Source organism: Lytechinus variegatus, chromosome 2 (assembly GCF_018143015.1).
Source record: "Lytechinus variegatus isolate NC3 chromosome 2, Lvar_3.0, whole genome shotgun sequence".
Lineage (NCBI taxonomy): Eukaryota > Metazoa > Echinodermata > Echinoidea > Temnopleuroida > Toxopneustidae > Lytechinus > Lytechinus variegatus.
In genome coordinates this window covers 47,919,305-47,936,182 of record NC_054741.1, presented here as the reverse complement: position 1 = coordinate 47,936,182, position 16,878 = coordinate 47,919,305, and positions in this window count along the sequence as shown.

Here is a 16,878-nt window from a genome sequence, read left to right as displayed (position 1 = left end):
CACGAGTTACGATGCGTTTGGCCTTTTATAATACAGGGGGTGACTTTAAGTTCAGTGTTGACCTTTTGGTGTTGGTGTTAGGTCACTTTATACACGAGTATAACACCAAACATAAAATGAAGATCCTGAAAAGTCACCCACTCGTTGTTGGGATGTCAATAGTGTAATCTGGATCAGTTTTTCAAACCCAGAATAGGTTCTGGAGCTAGGGGAAGCAATCCAAAATCCAACACCAACACTGGAGTCACACAGGGTCGGGCTCAATGGGTGAGTTCAAGTTCAGTGTTGACTTTTGGTGTTGGTGTTAAGTCAATTTTTAGACGAGTATAACACCAAACATAAAATGACGATGGTCCTGAAAAGTCACTCACTAGTTGTTGAGATGTCAGTAGTGTGATCTGGATTAGTTTCACAAACTCAGAATAGGTTTTGGAGCTAGGTGAAGCAATCCGATTTTCAACACCAAGGCCAACACCAGATTTGAAATCACCCAATGCTGCAGTCTTACCAACGAAACCGACTACATACCGACCGATAGGTCATTTGAAATAACGCAATAGCGTTGGTCAAACTCGAGTTAGATTCAAGGGCTTGACTGTAGCATGAAGGGGTTGAAAATATCTATGAAGTTATAGAAGTAAAATGAAACTCAAATATCAGATACAGAAGTATTGTATATTGATATGCGCTATACAAAACGATATTGGTATAAAAGCATTGTATTTGATTGTGGTGTACAGTTGAAGACTCGAGAACCTTGTCAAAAGTATCAGCATGTTGTCGGAATCGCTGCCTGATTTTTGCCTGCATTGATAAGGGTACCACTGAACCAGCTATCCTGTTTACTAATATTGTTGCTCACTGCTAAGACTCATATTGTCATATTTTTGGACGTCCTCCAAACGTGTCAACATCCCGTCCATGAATGGATGTAGCCACTTTCTCCAAGGGCATTCTTTAGATGACGTCTCTAGCTGTTGCTGATATTGATGTATCTCCGCTTTCCCTTCATCAAGCCAATGGTTATTAAGTCTTCTTTCCACAGTTCGTCGGAGTCCCAGTCACATCAAACGAATCGAGCGCTACCCATCTACACAGCCGATAGTGCGAAACGTTATTGTAATTTCAGTTTGAACAGAAATGAGGTGCCGTGATCGAGTGGTTTTAGGTGCATGACTACAGTCATGACAGTTCGAGGTTCGGTTCCTGGCACATCACTGAAATTAGAGCAAGGCATTTCATATACATCACTTCTTTAATCTTACATCGAATCCAGAAAATTACAATAGGCATAATTATTGGTGTTTACGTGTACACATGATATGTTGTTGTTTTTTTTTACTCCAGAATCACACTGACGAAACAGTCACAATTTTTTTTCTATGACTGAATGCAATTGTCATAAGAATCAATTCAACGGCAAAAACATAAAAACTTTGGCTATCTTCCCACTTAGCCTAGTAGAAGATCCAGCAGGTCAAATAAAAATAGAGGTTCACACTTCATTGTGGTATGATATCATATTTAATACCACCATGTCAAAAAGACCCAAATAACAGGGGCTTTCTATACTACTGAAACCTATGCCTTGTAAGACAAAGATCTGCGATCAATTACGACTCTTCAACAACAATGCTAATTAATTGAGCAGTGGTAATTTTGCATTTTCGTAAACAACTGTGGACTTCATTGTGTATTCTGCGCTATGATGGTGAATTGTGTTTCGAGGTCCGGGGGGCCGGTTCGTGAATGAGACTGTCGCTTTGCGGTATATCAGAAGCGGCACTTTTGCGTTCGGCTTCCATAAGAATTACCCTTTGTCATCTCGACATTGCGTCAATGCGTTTGAACTGAGGTGGGGAGGGTATGTCATATCATGATAATTCTCTTATGAATCATCGTCTATTTCTCTCAAGAAGGGTAAAGAGCTTGAGGTTGTTTGTCCTGCCACGTTTTGTAAAGTGGATCAGGGAGACCACAGGAGATCGTTTCACGAAGCGACTTGTCACTGACAAATATTCTCACAGCCAATGGGATTCTATGGTTTTAATAGCTTATAACAGTTGTTAGAGAAAAATCACTGGTAAATAGTATTGTGAAACGGTCCCCAGGTGGGGGGAAAACCTCGCAAATTATGGCAGGGATGCATCTATACTTTGAAAACAGGATGAAACAATTAAATTCATAGCTGGTTTATTGTCACACGGCACAGAATCAATACCATGACCATTTTTTAATATCCGACACCCAGTGTTTCCCTTTTTACAGCTCTGTTTATGCAATGAGTTTTGGTTTCCTTTAACTGAATTTGGGCGATATAATTCGTTGTGATAAAATATTGTTGTTTCCATGAATTCAAGGGACCATGCCATAATCGATGGTGATGATAATGATGATGATGATGAGGACGATGATAATGATTGTGGTGGTCATGCACGGCAATGATGATTATGGGAGAAATATATCGTCTTAGAATTAGCAGTATTAGTAGTAGTAGAAGAAGAAGTAGTAGTAGTAGTAGTAGTAGTAGTAGAAGTAGAAGTAGTAGTAGTAGTAGTAGTAGTAGTAGTAGTAGTAGTAGTAGTAGTAGTAGTAGTAGTAGTAGTAGTAGTAGTAGTAGTAGTAGTAGTAGTTGATGTAATATTTATTGAGAGAGAAAATAACATTTATAATAAATTATTTTAAACCTCAGATTTAATCTTCAAGACAAATCAAAGCTTGAAAAAACTGTAAGGAATGCAACCTCTTTATCATGTCTATAGGCAATAAACACGAAACGAAATTAAGATTCCTACAACAGATGTTAAAACATCGGCTCCAGACGAATAAATGGCCGAATAAAAAGGAGAAATGACAAAGACAAGGGGAAAGGGCAATAATATAGTGCCATTGCATGCCCACCATGCCCAAGGGTTAATATTATGCTTCAACACGACAGACATTATTTCAGACAGTATAGCGAAAGATGGAAATCAATGTTGGAAGGTGGTCTGTCTGACAACAGATGAAATACAGAGAGTTGAGGGAAAAGAAGAGAGGGAAACAAAGAGGAGAAAGATGGACAGAGAGGTTAGAGAGAAAGAGGGGGGTGGACAGGCCTGGGAGGGGTGACATTGTCCAGACAGAAAAGGAAATCAAATATCATTTAACATATTCCATAAACTTCCATCTCTATATAACTCCCTAGTATTGTACATCTCTTTCTCGGACTTGTAACTCTATCTAATCATTATTTGCATTGTAATATTTACTGTTATGGCATTCTATGAATCAAATAGTTGGCGTATCAATCCATTTCCTCTCCTCCATCTTGTTCCTCCTTCCCTTTTCTCCCCCTCTCACTCTCTTTCTTTCTCTGCCTCCATCTTTGTCTCTTTTCCATCTTGTTCCTCCTTCCCCTTTCTCCCCTCTCACTCTCTTTCTTTCTCTCTCTGCATCCATCTTTGTCTCTTTTCCATCTTGTTCCTCCTTCCCCTTTCTCCCCCTCTCACTCTCTTTCTTTCTCTCTCTGCATCCATCTTTGTCTCTTTTCCATCTTGTTCCTCCTTCCCCTTTCTCCCCCTCTCACTCTCTTTCTTTCTCTCTCTGCATCCATCTATGTCTCTCCTCCATCTTGTTCCTCCTTATTCCTTTTCTCCCCCTCTCACTCTCTTTCCTTCTCTCTCTGCATCCATCTTTGTCTCTTTTCCATCTTGTTCCTCCTTCCCCTTTCTCCCCCTCTCACTCTCTTTCTTTCTCTCTCTGCATCCATCTTTGTCTCTCCTCCATCTTGTTCCTCCTTCCCCTTTCTCCCCTCTCACTCTCTTTCTTTCTCTCTCTGCATCCATCTATGTCTCTCCTCCATCTTGTTCCTCCTTCTCCTTTCTCCCCTCTCACTCTCTTTCTTTCTCTCTCTGCATCCATCTTTGTCTCTCCTCCATCTTGTTCCTCCTTCCCCTTTCTCCCCTCTCACTCTCTTTCTTTCTCTCTCTGCATCCATCTTTGTCTCTTTTCCATCTTGTTCCTCCTTCCTTTTCTCCCCCTCTCACTCTCTTTCTCTCTCTGCATCCATCTTTGTCTCTTTTCCATCTTGTTCCTCCTTCCCCTTTCTCCCCCTCTCACTCTCTTTCTTTCTCTCTCTGCATCCATCTATGTCTCTCCTCCATCTTGTTCCTCCTTATTCCTTTTCTCCCCCTCTCACTCTCTTTCCTTCTCTCTCTGCATCCATCTTTGTCTCTTTTCCATCTTGTTCCTCCTTCCCCTTTCTCCCCCTCTCACTCTCTTTCTTTCTCTCTCTGCATCCATCTTTGTCTCTCCTCCATCTTGTTCCTCCTTCCCCTTTCTCCCCCTCTCACTCTCTTTCTTTCTCTCTCTGCATCCATCTATGTCTCTCCTCCATCTTGTTCCTCCTTCTCCTTTCTCCCCTCTCACTCTCTTTCTTTCTCTCTCTGCATCCATCTTTGTCTCTCCTCCATCTTGTTCCTCCTTCCCCTTTCTCCCCTCTCACTCTCTTTCTTTCTCTCTCTGCATCCATCTTTGTCTCTTTTCCATCTTGTTCCTCCTTCCCCTTTCTCCCCTCTCACTCTCTTTCTTTCTCTCTCTGCATCCATCTATGTCTCTCCTCCATCTTGTTCCTCCTTCTCCTTTCTCCCCTCTCACTCTCTTTCTTTCTCTCTCTGCATCCATCTTTGTCTCTCCTCCATCTTGTTCCTCCTTCCCCTTTCTCCCCTCTCACTCTCTTTCTTTCTCTCTCTGCATCCATCTATGTCTCTTTTCCATCTTGTTCCTCCTTCCCCTTTCTCCCCTCTCACTCTCTTTCTTTCTCTCTCTGCATCCATCTTTGTCTCTCCTCCATCTTGTTCCTCCTTCCTTTTCTCCCCCTCTCACTCTCTTTCTCTCTCTGCATCCATCTTTGTCTCTTTTCCATCTTGTTCCTCCTTCCCCTTTCTCCCCCTCTCACTCTCTTTCTTTCTCTCTCTGCATCCATCTATGTCTCTCCTACATCTTGTTAATCGCTCTCCGCCTCTCTGTATTTCTTTCTTTTTGTCTTTCTTAATTTGCTTTCTCTCTCTTTCTTTCTTTATTTATTCAGTGGTTGTTCTTTCCCCTTTTTTGTATCATCTTTCGATAGATAAAAAAATGTTAATTGTTATAACAAGGACCATGATCAATGCTTGTCATATCAAAATGTAGAATGCATTCTGTTTAATAGGAAGATTACTTAAATGTAAAATAATTCTAATCATCCATTTGTTCTTTTCAGATGAAACAGATACAGTGTGGACTCCATTGCTTTAACTTTTTTAAGAAGTCATTTGCAGTGCTCTATTTCCAGAAGACGAGTTAGAATTCTACTTGATCCTATATTTAGGTTAATGTATCATTTTAAGCCACTATCCATTCAACGTTTCAAGGAGGCGTTCGAAAGTGTCTGAACGCAGACGGTTAATGGAAGATTTTGACGGGAAGTTTTTTAAGATTTCAAATTTCCTCTCTTCGACTTGATATTTCCGGCTTGAAAGCCAAAATGAAAGTCGTTACGAAATTTCATTTGAATCTATAAAAAGTACTAGAATTTCAATTTCAATACCTGCTTAAAAGGGCACTAGCTAAGTTGTAATAAACGTTTTTTTTTCACAAAGAGGATCTCAAACTTCTGTGAGATTTAAAAGCGAGTGAGTAAGCAAAGGATTCTGATTCGAGAATTTGGTGAACAATGAGTCTTTGAACCGCTCTCTAGATGAGGAAACACTGCTCTAAATTTTAGTTTGCACAATTTCTCATATTACATATTTATATCTCGAACTCGATATCAACAGAGCTCTAATAGATCTAGGCTGATGTGCTCTCGACAGTATTTTGTACGCTTCATTTCGGAAGTAGAACTTACTCCAATACAAAATGTTGTAATGTTGCAGTTTCGGAAAGGGTCATGCGATTCTCTGAAGGATTTTGCATTGTATGGTTTTGACGTGTGGCTTACTCTGATATTGAACCTTACAGCAATATTTTTCTTCATGATTTATACAACGGGGAGAAATCTTCCCGATCTTTTTTTCTGTTTTGACATGTCGTATTTATAGTTATTCCTACTTATTGGCCGTTACATCTTTTTTTTCATAATGTTCTAATCTACCTTCAACTACGCAAGAATTCTACTTGGTGCTATCTGGACAAGGTGAATAATTACCATCTGTTACTGCTCTTTTATATATCTACCTCTTATCTACATGCGAACCATTTATATGATGTTCTATTTGAACATGTTGACGGCATGGTTACATAAAAGTATCTCCTCAAGACAACTGTTATCATCATGACGTGATAATGTAATTTTCAAATCCCAATGGCGTCAGATTACCATTTATAAGTTGACATAATAATGCTATGTCGACTAAGAAATTAAGCAACAGATCGAGAAGACAGGTCTATTGAGTCGACAGCTTCTAGCCCATTTCATCAAAAAGTCAGTTTAAAACCTCCTTACCCCTTTTTTCGTATGTTGCCACTGGATATTTCATATCAAGTTGATTTTGTATAGACTTTCACTCTACTTTACGAGTTTTCGGAAACTGCCTACCCGCTTTTTTTTCAACTCTTATCTTTCTGAAACCCAGCCTTTGCTTGTATGAATATCTCAGCTTTCTTCCAGTAATCGCATAAACCAACTTTAGATTCTTTCATACTCACTACTAAAGCATTTTCGTTATTGACTTTCCTCCCATTACACCTCCTGTTCAAATTCTCCTCACATTCTGCCAGTTCTTGTGGGTTACATTAAATTATTTTACTCTACCTTGCAGCACTTCTGTGCTCACATTCCATATACTGTCTCTCAAACTGTCTGCTGTAGGGTAGAGCAGGGACGTAAGGGATATTCCTGTTTCCATTTGTTCTGATCGCAAATTGGTATCGCCCTCCGCGTGGAAGCTGAAACTCCAAGCAAGAGATAGGATCGGGTCTACTGACCTTGGTGTTTTTTCGCGGCTGGCTTATGCTCGATTAAGCCCCATTAGCTGTCAAATTTTGTTCGCCTGCATCCCGATGGTTCTTGATGAGGGTGATGGAGAGAGAGAGGGGTGGAGATGAGGAAGAAGATGGTGGCAGAGATTAAAGCCTGGTAAAAACTCTCTACTCTGTGTTCTGATCATCGACATTCGATACTTACATCATCCGTGCCATACTTATCGTCACACTTGTCACTGTCAAATTAATTGATTGAGTTTTTAAAATGAATAAAATGAATATTCATTTCTTATTTAATATACATGCATAAGTAGATCAAGTCTTTAAAGATTTACGACGGACTATTGACAATAATATTGCTTACTGCCTAAAGATATAATGTACACTCGACTCTCTTTCCTAATAGATTGACAGATATATATTTTTATAGCATAGATAAGGAAATATGATGATGCAGACATGACTTTATTGACAATTTAACAAATGCCACTCATCCAACTTCCACACGAGATTATCATTGCACTGATATACGACGCGTGTATACAGGATTGTGCATACATGTTTATAAGATTTTTTAACGTTTGAATGATCTTATATTGATACATCGTTTTGATATTGGACAAATATCAAAGGGCAGTTGCGATTGACATAATTACTTACCAGTATTGTATATCCATATGTCGTAAGAATGGCCCTATATTCGCATTTTGTATGCACCGTATGCGTATGTGAACCTTAGTGCGTCTGCAAGAAGTCGTATGAGTGTATGTAGGACATTGTTAGTGCGTCTGTAAATAATACGTCGTATGGATGTAGGATAATGCTAGTGCGTTTATCACGTATGAGCGTATATATACGATAATTTTAGTGCGTCTGTAAGTATGTAGGTCTATCCATTCAATAATCATTTTGTACTGCAGATGAGATATATGGGCAATTCCGTAAAATAATTAACCTTTCTGTACATCCGACCCCCTTTTTTCTTAAGTTCTACATGTACTTCACTTCATAAACCGACCAAGTCATGGGAGTCAATTTTTTGATAGCATTACAGACTGTCAGAGAACCAGAAATGAAGGTCCCACAAACAGATCTGACTTACATTATGGAATTGCCCATGTCATTTTAACACACATAGTGGACCCTATAGTGCTGTAAAACGATATCATGTTTGGTATTTTGGGTGCAAAAGAAATGCAAGAAAAGTATGCGATAATTCGTCATGAGATTATAGCACGTTGTGCATAGATCATAATCTTCTTCTGACATTTACACATGTAGATGGATAATGCCCGCACCAGTGAATACAGCTGCTCGTATTAATGACTAGAACCGGGGCGATAGTATACTATTGCCCTACTTTCGATCCTCACAGAACCACCCCTTGAGATTATAACCCTTTATTGGTATATCCTTCATGATCCATATTGTGGTTCTCTTTGGTACATTGATATTGAGGATTTGTTCTCTGCTGCGGTCCTTGTCCCTCGTGATATAACAACCTTTCCATATTTGCTACCAACTCGAATCCTATACACGAGCGAAGCAGCGGGTAACACATTGTTTTCATGCATGGTTTTTGCGAACACTCTTTAAAGAGAAATGCCAGTAGTTGCAGTAAACACTAATTTCATGAGAAAGTCTGTAAAACCAGGCTTAATTGTCAGAATATCATCGAGGATCTAGATCTGGTACAGTTACATAAACTGAACTTTATGAAATCCTGAAATCTACGCTGAAAACTGTTCACACTGAAGATCACCAACACAGATTGGCACACGCAAGACAGTGTATTATTATTGCTGGAATAAAGACCCGACGGAAGTGACCGAATCCGCGCTTATTTTGCTGATTTCTCAGCAATTACACAATTTCTCCCAGAATCCTTTGGCACATATTTTTTATTCATACAAACAGACCCTTACACTCTAAAAAATGAAGTGCTAACTTCATTTTTTAGAGTGTAGGTGGTCATTATATTAGATTCTGTAAAAAGTCATTTTGAGATCGTTACCAAAACTGGAATTTATCTTTAAGCAAACCTAATTCCGACTCTTCTGAAGTTTCATGAATCCTGAAGTGTCATTATAACTACATCATTTGTCATTTTGAATATTCAAAGTGATATAAACATTGTTTTCCGAAGTTTCTTCTATAGTATCTATGATGAAACACCCGATACCTCATAGATTTTGTAAACGGACATTAACCATGCAATATATACGTGTTGAAATAATACATTTCCCAGTTACCCATAAGTAATGTTTATTTTAGAACAAAAATAGTACATTTAAGAACGTTAGAAATGCATACATTCAGTTTAATTAAAAAATTGCAATCCTGTGGAGAAAACGAGAAATTTTGATTTTAAGGGAGACTCTAATACCTACATGTAGGGTCGACTCATTCAATTATCAAGTTACACCGCTCACTCATTTTCTTCTTTATACTTCGTAACTTTTTATCCTCATGAAGAAAATAAAACGAAAAATAATTCCACTCATGAAAATGTCAAAAATTTGATGTACATATCAATATAGCGACGGAGAGTCGAATACAAAATGGATGATATCAACATTATGATTGAAAACGTAGCATGCACTATTTTTTATTAAGAAACAAGCTGCTATGGTTCATATTTTGAATCAATTTTTAGTATTATTGGTTTTCTTCACATGACGGTCAACAAATGATGAAAAGTAACAACGAAAAAAAAACTGAAACAAATGAAAAAAAACATTTAAGATAGAACACGCATTAATTTCATATAGAAGAAACTCTTACATGTAATAGTGGATGAAATGTTACTTGTGTTTGTATGAAATACAAAATGCCTAGACTCTAGACATGAATGTCTTTCCCACTTAAAACAACATTTCCTTCACATGAAACAACAATTCCTTCAAATAAAGAGTTGCCTCTAAAAACGAAAAGTGTCAATTTTAGGAGGCATCTTCTCCCAAAGGACGTGAACATGCCATCTTAAGCTGTGTCAAAATTATTAGGTTTACGTATTCGTGATGTAGAATCGATGTTTGTTTAACCTTCAAAGGCAATGCACTGAATATCTCAGAGGTAGCCGACGCTCTGGCATGATAAACTTGATGACTATCTTAATCCAGTGAACCTATCAAACGACCCCGTTTTTTGTATAGGCCGGATAAAAAGGTGGATTCAAGCCCCCCCCCCCCCTCCTATACTCCATTAACTGTGTTTCATTTAAACAGCACGAACGGTGCTCCTAAGAATGTTGGGTGGACATTTTTGTTCCAAACGTTGAATAAAATGTGTCTCTTCACCAAATACTTTTTTGGCGAAACCCGTAGGGAGCGTGCTAACTGTTAACGTGAATGAATACTGTTATTGTTGTTTTAACACTCTAAGGGGATTCATATTTAAGCTCAAAAGTTCTTGACACGTTCTTTAGTTGAACACTACTGTAATATACATTTTTCTTTACTCCGAAGTTATCGTAGTGTAATTTTTATTTTTATTATGGAAAAGTTGCACGATCAAAAGACTTTCAGAAACAAGGTAGATCAGTCTTTTCCCCCATTGGCTTGCATGTAGAGAACCACCTTTACCATTTCATTTCCAATCCCATTCTGCTAATCACATTTCGCTATCCATACAGCAAGGGAACTCCCGAGGTATTGGGTAACCTTCCTATATACTAGGGCATTTCCAACGTTTTGATGGGAAGGGGGTTTGCAGCTTTAACATGACAAAAACAAGAAATCATATCTTTGATTGAGATGTATTCGACACAGTTGAAGGTGAATAAAAATAGAGTTAGAACAAACTAATAGAATGAATTAATACACTCCACAATTCACGTCACTCTCAAAATATTTGGTTGGGAAGAAATATTGATTTTGTAAGTCACTGTGCTGTAACAGGGAATATGCTTTGATATGGAGGAAAGAGTTGATAATATCATACCGATCAGTTTTATTTGACAAAAAAAGTAGTTGGTTTGCGATGCAAATTTAGTACAAGAAAGAAAGCAAATAAATTAGAGATGGAGCAAAGCTAGATAGAGCAGTTGAAAGAGTGAAAATAAGGAGAGAGAAGAAAAAAGTACAAGTGCAAAATGTATGTAAAACATGGAAGAAGAACCATCTACTTAAGTAATCAGGTGATAGAAGTAAAGGATAAAAGGGTAATGGGGTGAAGGGCGGGGCTGTATACAGGGAAAAGGAAAGTGAAAGAAAGTAAAGCAATTATATGGTATCCCATCCAGCAAACTGACAATTAACTCTGACATTGACATACCTAGCGCAAGATTACCAGGGGGCTGATGCATGTCAAGGGTATAATGGTGATCAGGTAAATGAAAAATTTCCACCACGTCTGTCATCACGAACTACTTCATTTTTGTTTCTTTTATGTTTTTTATGGATACCTCTCGTGACCTGGTTAGGAAGAGATTGAGAAGGAATGAAGGGAATAACCAAAGAGGGCAGATGAGGGGATATTTATGTTATAAAGGGAACAGAAGAATGGAGAAATGCATCATAAAGGGAGAAGGGTTATGTAAAAGTAGAGAACCGGCAATGAACAGTTTCAGATCTAATGAAGATAACAATCAAATCTAGGCATATCCTTTACATTCTATTCACGCAACGGATGGACTTGGATGTTGTTATAACCTGATAACCAGTTAGGAAAGTTTCCGAACATGAAACCAGAAAACCAATAGTTAACACCCTCTCCGAGGGATTAAAAGTAGAGAATCGGCAATGAACAGTTTCAGATCTAAAGAAGATAGCAATCTAATCTAGGCATATCATTTACATTCTCTTCACGCAACGGATGTACTTGAATGTTGTTATAACCTGATAACCAGTAAGGAAAGTAAGACCAAAAGACCAATAGTTAACACCCTCTCCTAGGAATTTGTTAAGGAGATTATTACTTTTACTGAGGGCTGCATGCCAGACAGTACCTGTCCTTAATAGTGTTAAGGAAGCAAAGATAAATTGTTTCTATATCAAAGCCCCCCTCCCACGGATGCGTCCATACAAGCGGAGTACTGTGCCTATATTTTTGCCAAAATTTGAGAGGGTAGCATTTTTCTTTTCTGCTTGTCAATGACATGTATTTTTTTTGTTTCATTCCTTATTTTGATTTGATTACAACATGTTTTAATTTGTGCAACGGCATGTACTTATTGTGTACTGAACAGGACACTTTAAGAACTTTAGATTACGAAAAACAAAACTACCATGTCTTTAATATACCCAATGAAAGAGAATTAACTACCATGGGGTAAATTGTTTGGATGGAGTATAGGCCTCGCTAGACCCCGGTCAGAATAATTTGAAGAAAAGCATTAAGTGTCTAGGAAACACATTAAACAGTACACGACTCCGGTTGCCTGGGTAAACAATTGTTCCATTAACACCGCAGTGATCTGTCACATTGAATTAACCAATACCAAAATACGTCATGGAGTCAGGAAGGGGGTTGGTTTATATGGGGGCGGGGAAGAGGGAAATTAAGAGGGAAATTTCAGTGGAAAATGCATTGAGCTCATCAAGGCAGTTACCATGAGTGCAAGCGTCATCTTCTCATTTACCATCCGATTAGTATAAGGAGCATGATAAAGAAAAAAATATATAAGGATGAATGAGCATTGTATATGGTATACTCTGAACATTTGCAAGCGAACTAAATAAGAGAGTCGATGCATTTACACATAATTATTTGACTCACGAACTCAAAATCATTCAGAAATTAAATGAAACAGCCCATTACAGAAATTTCTTTTCCCCGGTTATTGAATTCCAGCTTGCCAGCTCAATATGCATTTTTTTTCATTGCCTGGGAGCATTCCAGCAAAAATATCAAGTTTAAATATCATCATCATTACCAACAACAACAATCATCATTATCATCATCACCACCACCATCATCATCATCACCACCACCATCATCATCATCATTATCACCAGAAGCAGCAGCGCCGTCCAAAAAGACCATGAGAGTCATGCTATTATTCCTCCTTCTCCTGTACTTCCCGTTTCTATTTTCATTTCTTTCTTTGTCTTTCTTCTCTTTCCTTTTCTTTATCTTATCTTCCTACTCATCCACCTTCTTTTCCTCTACATTTCTTCTCATTATTGTTATTGTTCTTCTTCACTGTCCTTCTTTCCTACTATCTTTTCCTTTCTGATTTTCCTTAAGAAAATAATGGTAAAACTGTTAAGATATTAAGTTGCAGTGAATTGCCTACACTCTAAAAACAAATCAGTCAAAAATGACTGGTTAATAGGGTCAGCTGGGAGCAACTGTTATTCTAGTCATATTTGACTATTTTCTAGTCATATTTTACTAGAAAAGAGTTATTTCTGACTAGAATATATGTCAGAAATGTGAATATCAGTGATTGCCATATCAGTTGCTCCCAGCTGACTACTGGTCTAGTCAATTTGACTGATTTGTTTTAAGAGTGTAGATTTTGATCTGATGCATAATTATATACGGTCTTTTTCACAAACAATTAAAGCTCCACACACCACTTCAAACATATACAGAGATAGATATATTGTAATTTATCACGGCCAGTATAGTCATTGGCCGTATCATCACCATTGTATGCAATCACCCTCGCATCTTTTTTTCACTTCCGAAACGCTTTCCAATCTCCGTTCCATTTTAATATCAAACTAGCCCTTCGACACGCTCACGAAGGACTCGAACTAATTCATATACATGTATTTCTTCACCACATTCTGTAATCAATTTCTGTCACTTATGCTGTTAAAACGACCTTGCATTGACTTAATTTTTACCACGGTCTTTTTCCAGCTACGTCATGGTTAAAATCGTTACAAACATTGAATGGAATGAGGGTTAACAGCCTTGTCCGGTGACCATTCCTTTAATAACGATATCACACAGCACCGTCCGCATTGACGGAACTATTTTACTGGAAATGCATTTTGAATATGCGCAATCGGCATGATTAAATACTTTTGACCTCCATCATAAGCATGAATCAGAGTTTAAAAAAAATCATTCATGAACAAAATAAATATTGCTGTTCATGGATATTAAATCTTCGATAACGACATGTGAAAATTGAAGTGATCACGGTCATGAAATAAAAGATGTCATGTCACTCTTGACCAACATTAAGTTACAATATAATCTTGTGATTTTCATGTTCATATTATAAAGGTGCTTAGCCTATTATGAACCGCTTTAAAATGCCATATTACTTCCCACCAAAAGTACTTTTGGAAATGGTGTCATTAAATAGATTGTATCATTACTAAGAAGAAAATCAGAAGAAATATCTTAAAAAAGAATTCATCATTCTACAAAGTATAGAGAACACAGTGTGTACATAACAAATAAAGATCGTTCAGATAATTATGACAAGAATGAAATTTGTTGGTATAGATTAGTTGTCAAAACACCATGGTCACACTAATAATACTAATAAAATTGCCTCCATTCAAAATTACATTTTGTATTGGTCTTGTATCGGCTTCATTAATATGATTACCCTATATCACGTGATTGACTTTGACCAATCCTAGAGCAAGATTCTTTATGGGGCGTTGCAAGAAAGTTGAGTTGCAATTGATTGCAAATCGACTGCAAAATTGCAGCCGATACCGATCGACTGCAACTAGCAATCAGTCGCCGATTTTCGGAATATATAAATAATAAGATAATATGCTGCAGTAAAGGATACAATAAACATGTAATGAAATAGGATGACTCAAAATATCATATTTGAAAAAAAAAAAATCATCGTTATATAAAAATAAATGTTCCCAGTCGAGAAAAAATAGCAGTGGGAACATGACTATGTAGGACTATGTAGAACAGCATGGGAGGCCGCGGTATTTTAATAACAAGCCTCCCCCTGGGTTTGAGTCGTTTGTAATTATGATCATGGCATCACTATTCATAATTATTTGTACAGATACTGTCAAGTACAGTCATAAAAAAATATATCACCTTATCAATCAGTAGGGATACTGTAGTGCTTAGACATACTAAAAGAAATGTTTATGCGTAAGGAGGTTGAAATAACGCCAAATGCCACCGTGTAAACTTTTCGTAATTCGGTAAAAAAAATTACCCTTGTTATATTAACTGTTTATCTATAAAATGTTTTTCTAAAATATTTATATACCGAATGAAATTTCATGTTACATATTTACTTAATGATTAGCAAATTTCGATTCAAGCATTTTCATGGATGCTGGATTTCAGATCACTTGGTGATCGTGAATTTGTAAGAATATATTTTTTTACAGATCCATATAGGCCTATGCGAGTATGACATTTTCTTGATAATGGGAATGTCGTATATCAACGAAGATTCTTTATTTTGCAAACGTGCTGTTCTGGTGTGGTTTCTTCTTAATGTGGTTTCAATACTGTCTTGTTTATTATTCAGACTATGACTCATTGTTATTGATCATGTCTATGCACGGCATTTCTTTAGTTTATAAATTATATTTTCTTTTTTTTTACACATACATGTTTTTTTCTTTAATTAATGAGTCTTTTATTAGTGTAATCTACATTCATCTTTGTTTTTAAATACGTTCGATGTTTTATACATTTACACATTAAGCAACTTACTTCATTCATTTATTCAAGTGGAATGTATCTTTCCTTTATTCAATAAATTATATTTATTTGTAATCTATGTCATAGTGAAATTGTTTGCTAAATTTCCTTGAAGAGTTACACGTACTACCATCTGAGAAGACACGGAAGTAGTTCTTTATCGCGTCCTGCATATCTGGCGCTATAACAATTACACCGTTGCCATATCAGGTGGGTGTTTAAGCCAAAGATACTTTGTTGATTCTTAGATGGTGTGTTAATTGGGGTGATTATCAGAATGATACCAGCTTCCTTAAATAGGGGGGGGGGGGTGTTTCATAAAGCTGTTCGTAAGTTAAGAGCAACTTTAAGAACGACTGGTGATCCTTTCTTTTAGGTGAATGTTGTACACCTAAATGTTCACTTGCAATGGTTTGGCGCATAAGAAAGTTTCACAAGTCGTTCTCAAATACCGTGTTTACACATGACTCGGCTCGAGTGTTGAATCCTCAAGCAGGGTCGAACGCTGCGAAGAGGGCATGCTGTGATCGCGTTTATACGTACATATAAAAAGGCGAGTTCAACACGGCTCGCGGATCTCGAACGGAAGAAGAATTATGACGTCGCAAATTAAAGGCGGGAAATTCACCGCCGGAATCGAATCTTGTCCGTGCGAACAACAACAATGCCAAAAGTGAAAGCGCGCGCAGTGACCTAGGTCAAGAGGGTTCGACACGGCTTTCTGTTTACACACGAAAAAATTGCCGAGTCTGACTCGGCTCGCGGGTTGAAACCTACGATTTTGGCGGATCAAAAAAGCCGTGTTCGACACGGCTCGCGGATCACAGTGATCGCGTTTACACAGCATAAAATTGCCGTGTTCGACACGGCTCGCGTGTCGAACCCCCGAGCCGTGTCCCTGTGTAAACACGGTAACAGTAGCTCTTAATATCGTGTTTACACAGGGACACGGCTCGGGGGTTCGACACGCGAGCCGTGTCGAACACGGCAATTTTATGCTGTGTAAACGCGATCACTGTGATCCGCGAGCCGTGTCGAACACGGCTTTTTTGATCCGCCAAAATCGTAGGTTTCAACCCGCGAGCCGAGTCAGACTCGGCAATTTTTTCGTGTGTAAACAGAAAGCCGTGTCGAACCCTCTTGACCTAGGTCACTGCGCGCGCTTTCACTTTTGGCATTGTTGTTGTTCGCACGGACAAGATTCGATTCCGGCGGTGAATTTCCCGCCTTTAATTTGCGACGTCATAATTCTTCTTCCGTTCGAGATCCGCGAGCCGTGTTGAACTCACCTTTTTATATGTACGTATAAACGCGATCACAGCATGCCCTCTTCGC